This window comes from Tiliqua scincoides, chromosome 1, assembly GCF_035046505.1.
Source record: "Tiliqua scincoides isolate rTilSci1 chromosome 1, rTilSci1.hap2, whole genome shotgun sequence".
In the NCBI taxonomy this organism is placed as follows: domain Eukaryota; kingdom Metazoa; phylum Chordata; class Lepidosauria; order Squamata; family Scincidae; genus Tiliqua; species Tiliqua scincoides.
In genome coordinates, this window is record NC_089821.1 from 136,238,872 (window position 1) to 136,250,993 (window position 12,122).

Genomic DNA, 12,122 nt, shown 5'->3' on the forward strand with positions numbered 1-12,122 from the left:
ATTATCATAGAAAGCAAGCTATTTTTAAGCTATTAACTGCTGCCTAAAGGGACATTTCTCTTTTAATTTAAAGGGTCATCCTCATTTACCTCACGCTGAGGTAAAACCGTGCATGAAAAATCTGCTGATAATTAGGTTATACCTGTACTATCAATTATCAGTGATTTTTTTTTTAAAAGGAGAAAATTTGAATACCAAAAAACCTTTGGTTTAAGATGACATTTATTGTGCATTCAATCATGCTCCTAAAAGCATGAAAATTGGAATTTAAGGAGGTCACCTTAAACTCTGCACCATGTAAGCAGTAAAGGCTTGTACAGTCACGAGACTGTATATGATGCTGGCTCGACAAATTAGGCTCCATGAGCCCATACTTTGCCTTGAAGTTTCAGTTCAACACTGGGCGGGGGAAGGATGAATCCAGTGAAAAGTTCAACAAGTGAAGCTTCTCCAGTCACTTGTTAAGAGATGTACCTGATGAATGTCTGTCTGTTGTAGCTCTACAAGGTACAGTGTCCCATTTTACTTCATGTCAAATTTAAGAGGTCTGAAGAACTTGAAAACTCACTTACTACTCTGTGATACTTTAGATGGTCCTAAAAAAGGTATTGCCTTCCTTTGGTTTTTGGTATCGGTTTGTATCGGTTTTTGGTATCGGACACTCTTGAGAGAATGCAGTTCCACACACAAGATAAGTTTCAAAAAATTATGAGAAAAAAAGATAAAATGACTTGATATCTAGTCACAGAACTGACAGATGCTTGACCAGATCATTCTAGCAAGCAAAATTTCCTACTACATGTAGATCGTTATTGTTTGTCTTTTAAAACTGTTGTCTAAACTATTTTTAGAAGAAATAATGTCTTCCAAGGTTTAGAAACCAGTTTTGCTGGATGTTTTCTGACCAGTTCTCCTAAATATGGTAGCTCTAAAGGAAGCCAAAGAGTAATCTGCTATTATTAAAACAAACAAACAAAAGCCTCAATAAAAAAGAATATTATTCTTTAAAATATAGACTAAAGCTACAACATAAGACAACATGATCTTGGATTTTCTGAGATGAAACTAATCTTTCTTTCTCATAAGATCTTGTCCTCAGCAGCACACACTGTTAGTTTTTTCCAGCAATGTGGCCCTCCCAAATACCTGTCTTGTATATTTCATTTAACTATTTGTTATTTAAACAGTCACATAACAAATGTGAACAATAAACATTCATATAACAAATTGTGGCTGAAAAATAGCTTAAGACAGTGGCATTCCTGGCTACTGTCCTGCCCAGTGGCACACCTCCAGGGGTACCACCCCCCTCCTGGAGGTGCTGCTCTCCTGCACCTGCTGCCCCCCCCCAGGCATTCTGAGGGCTGGAGAGGCTGTGTGCTGCCTCCCCAGCTCTCCGAAGGTCTTCTAAGGCCTTCTGGAGGTCAGAAATAATCACTTCCGGCTTTCAGCCAAAAACAAGAAGTGATTATCTTTAGCCTCTGGAAGACCTTATGAGGGCTGGGGAGGCAGCAAGCTGCTTCCCTGGCCCTCAGAACACATCTGGGGAGAGACTCTCAGGTGGCGGCCTCAGATTGGTGCGCTGATACTCTCTGTGACTGATTGAGTTCCCAGGGACACTACAGAGGAGTGGATGGCAGCAATGCTGTCCCCCAAGTATGGCACCATGGGTATTTGACCCCCTTGGCCCCCCTCAGGTATGCCACTGTCTGAAGTCTCATGTCTTCATAGCATCAGAAAAAGAAGGTAGGAGGTTCACAATAGCCAAAGAATTCTCTTCAAATCTAACTTTTGTCTGATGCTACAAAGGCACGCATTTCCTGACTACTTTTCTATTTGTATTTGAAAAATATTAGTAGTGAAAGCTACTGGCCAAGTCACTGGAAACAGCACAGGAAACTTTGCTACACACCAGTATGGTAACACACCAACATTAGTGATACCACTAGCGTAAGTCTGAATTGATCCAGGCAGGTGAATCAGGGCAAAGTAAGGGGTTTGGATACAGTGCACACTGGCACTGCCAGCCCCACCCCCTCCTTAGCCCAATTCACCCATCTGTCATCCTATCTCCTCCCTGCTCCACCCTTTCACTACCCTTCCCCCCCCCTGCACTGGATTTACCTGCTCTGGTGGGCTTCCCAAGAGCTGCCAGTGCATGTGGGAAGGCCCAAGTCCTTTGCAAAGTGTTTTATGACACTGCGTGTTCCACCTGTGCAGCATTTAGTTAGGACTGGGCCAACAGAGAAAGAACAGAAGGAAAGGCCAACCAGGTCACAGACACACTGCCTAAGGTCATAAACCTATACACACTTACCTGGAAGTAGCTCTCATTGAACTCAGTAGGATTGACTTCTGAGTAAACATGCATAGGATTATCACTGATCAGCACATACTATTGCAGCAACTACCCTAGGATCCCCTGGGGGCTGGGGATAAGAATAGGCCCTCAGTTTGGCTGTACTTGTCCTAAGAGACGAATAAACAGCCACCGGGTAGATGGGACTCGTCAGCCTGGGAAGGCAGCTCATCTGAGAGAAGGAAAACTCTGATCCCAAACTTCCACTGCCTTGTGGCTACATCCAGTTATGGAAAAGGCTTCAGGAGTCAACCTCAAGGCAAAATCAGGAGCCGGAGTCCCTGAGGCAGTTCATGGCTGAACACAGTCACGTTCTGGCAACTCCTGCGACGCCGCTGGAACCAAGCGTATTGGCCTGTGCCTTTCCATTGGACAATTTCAGCGACATGGAGAGGGGGGATTTGCTGCATGGGTAACAGCCTATCCTCCATACCTACTTTACCCAGGCTTTGCGCACTGGAGAGGACACTCTGTTCCAGAACCACCATTCAGAGCGTGACACCATAGTCTTCCGAGACTGAAGGATGCCAACATCACCCTAGGATATAATCTTCTATAACCAGTGAGTTTGGAAATTCAGCCACTTGGACAGGTGTCTGTACAGTTCGTATTTTTAATGAGAGTAGCCAAACTTATTTCCTTTAAACCAGTGGTTCCTAACCTTTTTTGACTCCCTTGACCTACTGGGCCATTGGCCGTGGACTACAATGCTATACATTGTATATGGCGGCAGTTTTTTTGCAAGGATTTCACAGCTCCCCTAGCTGGTCTCTGCATCTCCCAAGGGAGCCACGGCTCACAGTTTGGGAACCACTACTTTAGACCACTAAACAGCTGTCATGAGCTTTCAGCCTTAGTTGACTGAGATCATGATGACCACATGTTCTGTTTTTCCAGGACATGTCCTGATTTTTAGCCTCATGTCCTGGAAAAGAACATGTCCTCCTTTTCCCTGTGAGTGGACCCCTGCACGCAGCGCATATCCTGCTTGTAATTAGTAAATTATGTGTAAGAAATTATATGTAATATAGTTTTAAATGAAATAAGTAATATAGCATTTAAAGTAATTACATGATATCAATATATGAGTGTTTTTAGCTTTTATTTTGCCATGTCCTACATTTTTCTTGGATGTCCTACATTTTGGGGTGTCAAGTTCTCTTTTGCAGTAATGCCATCTGGTCACCTTGCCCAAGATAGATTCAGATTGTAGACATGGAGTCAAAAAGACCCTGTGATTTTTTAACATGTTATCCTATGTGCCACATAAATAAGTAACCAAATATGGTAGTAGACTCACCCCTTGTCTTACACAAAGGTTACAATTTAAGGTAAGAGCATAAAGCCAAAATTGATATACTCAAAATTACTTTAAAAATCCACAACATCCAAAAACTATGTTGTCTCTTTAAAAATTGCGAGAGGCAGGTGGGAACTGAGACTGACTGCGGGAAGAGTAGCGTCATTCTTTGATCTCACTCTCAGGCCCAATCCTCTCAAACTTTCCAGCTCCAATGCAGACACAATGCAGTCCCCTCTTCCTTGAGGAGTCCTTCATGCCTGCCCACCCACTGCAGGACTGAAGCACATGCCCCATTGGCATGACTGCATCAGTGCTAGAAAGTTGTATAGGATTGGGCCCTTGGGCATGTGTTTAGTGAGTGGAATAGCAAGCAGAATTGCCTGCCCTATTTAAACTGCTGTTTTTCTCTCTATGTTTGCCAAGTGCATGTAGTTAAATTTTCACAAGTCAGCAAGGTGAAAGATTAGGGGTGACTGTATAACTGATTTTCACTGCTGGGGAAGTCTATTTACAGAAGAAGTATCTTGCTTGCATTTCACAACCTTTCACCTCAAATGAACAAAACATTTGTCCTGCCTTGTCTTCTGGCCACAATGGCAACTGCATACTGCTTACCTCAAAGTGCCTGCAGCTCAGTGGATGCACATCAGTTAGTCTGATCAGTATTTCTCAGGTTAATGACTTGAGATGAAAAGGTCACATGTAAAAGCCATTATTCATTACACCTAAGGTTCAGAGAGAAGAATTCCTGCTTGGTTTTTTTTTTTTTTAAATTGATAAAGCAGAGCTATTCAAACTGGGGAGTTGCGACGCCTGAGCCTGACAGCCCTGTCCTCTATCCCCTTAAGGGGTGGGGGGAAGGCAATGACACCATCCCCAGAATTGCGTCACTAAGGGGGACTGCAGGGACTGGGATGCATTCACCAGTCACTGCAGCAGCCTCCTCGGGGTGTGGAGGGCCCTGCGCAAGCATCTGCAGGGCACCCCGACATTCCAAAAAGTGGAGCGATCACGCTCCACTTCCACAAAACCGGAAGTGGAGCGCAATCACTCCGCTTTCACTTTTAGAAGGCTGGGGAAGCTTGCATTCAGTTGCACAGGGCTCCCCGCACCCCCGAAAGGCTGCTGCAGGGACTGGTGAGTACATCCCTGTCCCTGCAGTCCTCCCTTAGTGACACGATCCCCAGGATCGAGTCACTACCTTCCCCCCCACCCCTGCTGCCTTCCTCCCCTGCAAGGACTTACTGCTCAAACTCCCTGAGAGTTTGAAAACCGCAGACATAAAGGATTCCTAGTTAAAATGTTTCTCAGCCTATTCCCAACTAATAAACATCAGTTTCAATAATAATAATAATTATTATTATTATTATTATTAACAGTATTTATATACCGCTTTTCAACTAAAAGTTCACAAAGCAGTAATTTGCATTGCTGTTCTTGTCTCGTATGGACAAACTAAGGATCATCATTATGCCCATCAAGGATAAATTCCCTCCTAATGTGCGATGAGATATTTTGTTCCCTTGAATGTATGATGCACTTGATGATGGCACCAAGCTTAGAGAGCCCTGGGTTGGGACCAAGAAGGCAACACATTATGCTCTAAACGTGCTTCTTCTGGTGAACTATCAGAAACAGGCTTTAGAGAATTCATGCCATCACTTTGACTCAACCTAAATTAGACAATTCTTTCAATGCCAAACCAAGCTGAGGCGACATGAGAGATGTCAACCTCATTGCATAGAGCACCTTGAAAAACATTCCATTCTTGCAATAGATTATGAACCTGACCAAAGAAGATGGCTGCTCTGGTTCAGTTGGAAGGGAGCTTGCACTGAAATTCCTGTGCTATCATTTATTCTATATAAACACTTCAGTGATGCCCAAGTAAAATGGAGATAAGGCACAAGCTCTGGCTGTCTTTTGAAGATTTATTAAAACAAACTGATTCTTTTAAAAATATGCTTGTAACCAGAATACATAACTAACTATGATAATCATTTACAGGTACCAATGTTATTTCAAAACAGAGGAGCGAGAGAAATAGACTAAACCTCTATGTTTCTAGCAGAGGAAATCCAAGCTATGGTAATTAAAGGCAAATAAAGTTCGAGTGAAAATCCCTACTCTCCCTGAGATAAGAAAAAATGCACTTCTATCATCTATACTTCATTTATTTCTCTTGAAGACTCTAATTTGTTTTTCAGTGAATAGCTCAAACGGTCTTGTCACAGTTCACACAACTCTGTCAAATATGCAAGGAGTACTCACCAGGCTAGGACCACCAGCACATTTTTATGATTTCTTTACACTACAAATATTTGGCAGAACTCAAATCACCCAATAAAATAAACCTGTGGATTCATCTGTAGTTTTAGCATCTCTCCCAAGTGTTTTTTTTTTTTTTTTTGGGGGGGGGGGGGCTTCTTCCTAAAATAACTGATGCTCATGATATTCAAATACAAAAAAGTGTCCCCATGTCCATGTCACACAACCTCCATGTGTCATCTAAAGAAAGAGGATGCTCCTTCCTGTGCATTTATTTTAGGTGAACACACACAAACATCTTATACTGAGTCAGATGTTTAGCCAGCTTTGACTGGCAAATGCCTCAAGCAGGGGCCTTTCCCATCCCTGCTTCCTGAATTTATTTTACTAAAGATGCCAGGGATTGAACCTGGGACCTTTTATATACAAAGCTACCAAGGAGGATACCCATACAGTCACCACAAGTCCTGACATCTTAACATTGAAGCAGTGTCTTTACCCAGCCATGAAGCAAACGATGCAGCTCATATCAGCAGTGGATGGGGGGAGTGGTAGATTTGGGGTGCCCTTCGCCCCACCTCCCTCATGATGGACCAAACCAAATTGATCCCGTTCTCACACACTAAAAGCAAGTGGGACATGGATCATCTGCTTCTGCTTCCCTATCCACTCACTTTGCTCCTTCCCTCATGAGTCCCTTTCAACTTAAAGGGACAGTGTGAAGAAGGAGTGAGGTGAGTAGGTAGGGATGCAGATCACCATTACCCAGGCCTGAAGAAGTAGTAGTGCAGGTAGCTGCAATGCACTTTACTCACCTTGCTCCTTCCCTGCGCTGTCTGCATGAAGATGAAGCCAGGTAAATGACCACTGGTTTAGGGGATTGGGTTGTTTGTTTTTTTTGCAATGGTGGTAGACCTTATTCTGCAGTCTCTGCCTTGCATTGTGCTAATATTCATTCCAAAAGATTTTGCACAAGCAAAAAGAAATGCTGTTAACAACCTACATGGAATCCTAAATTGCCTCACCTTGGATGAAATGCTTGGATGAAAGTACAATATAATTCATTGTAATCCAAAAGTACCTTGAATGAAAGTACAATATAATTCATCTGGGGCCTGATCCAGCACTCACTAAAACCAAAGAAATTTTTTCCATGGATTTCAGTGAGCTGCCTGTGAATTAAAGATTACATGCCTTGCCAGCTCTAGAGTCACTCAGCTCTTTCCAGCCTTAAAAGCCACAAAAAAGCTCACAGTAAAAATGTTTCTCCTGCCCTAGTGACAATTTCGTTTCTAAAACCAGTTGCAATTTGTGGGGAATGGCAGCTCTCAGAAACTCACCTTCAACTATCAAGACTGGCTTATGTTTCTAGGGTTTCCCACTCAAAGCAAAGTTTTCCATGAAGAGAGTAAGGTTGAGACCAAGGCAGGAGGTCCAGGTATGTAAAACATTTATTACCTCTTGGTAGGCCTTTCCATCTTGGGAACCCAAACAATGTGGATTTTTAGAAAGGGTTGCTTACAGTAGACTGTGCAAATCTAATAAAAGACTGGAAGCTCTAATACGCTGTGGTAACTTTGCATGTTTTGCAGCACACAGAAGCATGACAGAATCTGAGCTGCATGCTGTGGTAGTGGTAGTGGTAGTGGAGGTGGTGGTGATCAGACAGTCTGCAGGAGGTATGTAACAGGGATGAGAACTTGAGTTACATGACTTGAGTCTGAGTCTCAAAAAACATGTGTTTTTGCTGACTCGAGTCACCTGCACCAATGACTCAGGCATTGACTCAAGTCTGAGGCCACCTGACTCAGCAATGATTCCCCACACATGTGCTATGTATTGCATGGAGCCTCACCACTAGCTGACAGGAATGGCTCTGAAGCAGGAACACGCAGTGCAGCGTGGCAGGTCAAGTCAAGCTGCACTGGACTTGCCCATCCCTGGTATGTAAAACATTTATTACCTCTTGGTAGGCTGCTCAATTGCCTATGGGTGTCCTCAGACCTATGCCAGCCGTCTTGCTGGCATATATCCAAGGAGAGAAAAGGGGGGAAGGCTTAGGAAAGTGCTATGATCCAGTACACACTGGTGCCACCAAGATCAACACTAGTTCAGCACCAGTTCCTGCAATGCAAGGCCTTGATAGGATTGGGGCCCAAGTTCTAAATCTCATGAAGGTAGGAAGTACTGGATGGCTTAAAGTCACCTAAACAGTAGATATTAAAGTAGTATTTTGTCACTCTCATTACTAAGAGAGATAACCGTGTGTTGATCCACATTATACTGATCTACTTAGAAATAAGAATTTCAGTATGATGTAAATAGTGGAGTTAAGCCAAGGCACATAACCATAATGTAGGGTATGTGAAGCCTAAAATCATACATCTGGAATCTCGTTTCCCAAATGTCCTGCAGACTTGCAGCTTCTGTCAGAGAATCAGAATGCTGCTGAGTATTGCAAAAAGTACCAAAATCTACTGAACAAGTATTTGTGCTTACAAGACTCCCCAGAATCTCAGTTGGTGCAGCAGCAAGAGAGAGAGACAACTGGACAAAACAGGCATGGCATTAAATGCATGTTTACTTCCCTGTCCGATTTCTTTGTCATCCTTCTTTTGATTGAGCGACGTGGTAAATGATACAGACACGCATGATGAGAATGCAGAAAAGTACAGTAGAATCACACATAACAGGAAAAGCAGACAGTTACTCACCAAGGTGTATCCAATAAGATGAGATGCAGCTAATGTCACATCTGTTTTGATCCTAAACCTACAACTTTTCTTTGTCATGGGTTGGAAAGCTAAGTAAGGTATTCTTTGCACAGGTCTGAAAAGTTATTTGCGTTCATGTTGCTCTGTGGCCCTGAAAGTGAGGACTATTTGCCTGAAAGAAAACACATCTTGTCTAAAAGGAACTTTAACCCATTTTTGTCCAACCAACAGGGACATTTGGTCCCTGTTGTGTATATGCAACATTGGGTAGAAATGGTGAATTTGAGAATTTCTACTTAGGTGAAACATCAGGAATTTTGAGGGAAGTTTTGATAGTTCAACTGATCATCTAATTCAGGGGTGTCAAACATTAAGCCTTTGGGTCTGATCAAGTCCCATGGAAGCTCCATATCCAGCCCACATTATAATTGAGCTCTCTTAATTATTGAAAGAATAATCATCATTATCTGCTTTCAGCTGATGAACTGCAAAGTTAATGAATTCCTGGGTGAGAACAATGTGGTTATTTTTGGTCAGCAACTGCTGAAAGAGATCACTCCCTGCTTAATGACATCACTTTTGGTCTTCAGTAGGCACCATGAATGCTAACTTCGGCTGTATGAAATAAATTTAACACCTGATCTAAATCATGATTTATGTGATAATGAAGGAGCTTGCCTTCCCCTTGGACTTGTAAGTTTCCCCTTCTCTTTGTTCAGAAGTGGAAGCTTTTGATCTCCTCCTTTGGTGCGCAAAAGAAGAGATCAAAAGCTTCTATTTCTGAAGAAACCACAGTTTCATGTTATCTGAGGAACTGTGTTTTGTTAAAACACAGCAGGTGCAAACTCTAGTTTGATATTCTGGTCTGTTAAAAAACTGGTTTGAACAAACCACAATCCCCTGAGTTTACAAATAGAGAATTGTGATTAGTTCAAATGCAAAAGCTTTCCATTTCATCCTATGATATGGGGGGGGGGGAGAGAACTTAAGAGATAAGCAGGTTTATTCACAATTGTATAAACCAGTGTTTCTCAAACTGGGGATTAGGACCCACTAAGTGGGACATCGGCCAATCTCAGGTGGGTTACATAGCACCTAGTTCAGCTGCCATTGAAAATACAGCGCTGAAAATACATGGTACAGAGCTGCTGGGCAAGGTGGCCTCCCGGTGGGAGAGAGGCATGGCTGGAAGATGGGAAGATGGTGGGAAGATGGGAAGCTGGAAGGGGGGGGCTGTGTGGTTGGAAAACGATTCAAGTCTGCATTCTGCTTAGGTGGGAAGATGGGATGGTGGAAAGGGGGGGCTGTGTGGTTGGAAAAGGTGGGAAGATGGGATGCTGAAAAGGGGAAGATGGGAATGGGATGGGAAGATGGGATGCTGGAAAGGGGGGGGCTGTGTGGTTGGAAAAGGATTCAAGTCTGCATTCTGCTTTGTCTTACAGCATTTCTGCGACACCCAGCACCGAAGTTGCAGTTGCAGTGTCATCACTGGAGCAACCTGGCTCAATGCTGCCTGTCAAACTAACAGGAGCTGCCCCCCCCCCCAACATGTATTTTCACTGAAAAATTCCACTAATTTTATCACAGCTCTTTTGATGCCCCTCAAAATTTATCTCAGGTTTTACCTGAATAAGACCCTTCAAATTTTCAGAAAATTTTGCTTTAGGTACAATTTGGTGGCAAGATAGAGACTTGCAATCCCTTCCTTCCCCCACTCAGCAGCTCTCCACAGAAAGGAAGAGTGATTGGTGTGCCTGCAGCCTGCAGGATGTGCGGGCAGATCACGCAATCCCCTAGTGTATCCTGCAGATAGGATTGGACTCTGTAGCTGGATGACTGGAGCCCATATCTGGACTACAGGTCATGTCTTGTTATCCGCTAGGGTTTCGTTCCAGAACCCCTAGTGGATAAAAAAAAAATCAGTGGATAAAAAAAACAGTGGAAAAATAGATTTAAAGACCCACTTGCATGTCTCTTGCCCCTCCATTGCTCCTAATAAGGTTGTGTCTTGACATTCACAGGGGTTTGATTCTGGGATTCCCTACTGATACCATAAAATGTGTTAATAAAAGCAATTTTAAAAAAATTAAAAAAGTGTGTCCCTTTACAATTGTTGTTTCAAACAACAACTTTGCCTGGCTCAGTTGAAGAATGGAATGATTACTTGCATGACTGTCTCTCTACAACAGTAAAAAGCAGTTTTTTAAATTGTGATTTTAAAGGAATGCATTTTCCTCTTCTCCAGGGATCAGCACATTCCTTCTCATTTGCAATGGCCATTTGTGTTGAGTCAAATGCATGTATAAAAAATCCATGCATAGCAAGGTTGGACCTGTATAAATTTTTGGGCTGCCATGTCAGAAATGAGTACATGTGGAACTCGTTCCTGGCTGAAGAAATGCAGCTAGACAAGGGACATGAGGAGAATAAGGAAGGAGCCTATGTGCATCATCAGATTTTGGTGGCAGTAACTGCAGCTAAAGAGGACAATGTTTATCCTGGATTGGCCCATATATACTCTATGCTTGTCCTTTACGGTGCCCATTAAAACTAAGCTCCAGGCACAACCAGAATGACTGTAGTCTCATCTACTTTTAACAAGGAGGCATTTCAACTCAGAACTTCGAGGCTAGCATAGCTATTATGGACAAGCAGGAATGTTTACGTGCTGCAAAGCTCAGAAGGGAATGAAGCCAACTACTGTGTAGGTCGAGACCTTAGAGAGTTAAGCATATTGCCCAAGGCCACACAGGGAGTTAGTGGCTAGGACAGTAATTCATACATTCTTGGCTGATGGCTACATGCATGCTGCCACTCCTAAAGTACAGTGGACTGGAACTAGTTCATCAAAATCAGATCAACTTTTGAAGTGAAGTGTGGGGTACAATAGGTTGGATTCCCTCCCTCACTTCTCTTACAAACAACTGGATCAACATTAGAGGCATTTACTGTATTTACAATTTAATGTTGTTCAGTGTGTATGTGTGTGTCCCCTATAATATTCACATATCTAGTTTTTAAAAAAATGTTCCTACCTGATTAAATGCAAATGCCTAGTTTTAGCCCTTAAGACTTTCCCTTTTTCCCTTCCCCTCCCCCATTTTTCTGGCAATGTTTGAAACCCCCTGAAAATAGAGGTTTATTGTGGAAATGCTGACAGCTTGTGAAGCAGAGCATCACATTTGCAACACTATAATTATGTCTCCTTCCAACCAATCCAAAGAAAACATGAATTTCTTGTTCAAACAAATCTTTGCATGGTTTTAGCCCCAGATTGGAATTATTTGGACCAAAAGGACTACCTCATCATGTACTCTAAACCAGCTCTGTAGTGGGGAGATGTGCAAGAAGATAAATGGAGACTGATTTGACCATGTTTGTGTAATTGGAGCCATGTCTCTGCTTGTCTCAACTGAAAGCCAGATTAACATCATGATGGTGATGATCACATGCAGTGCTTTTTTTGTAAATAAAAAGG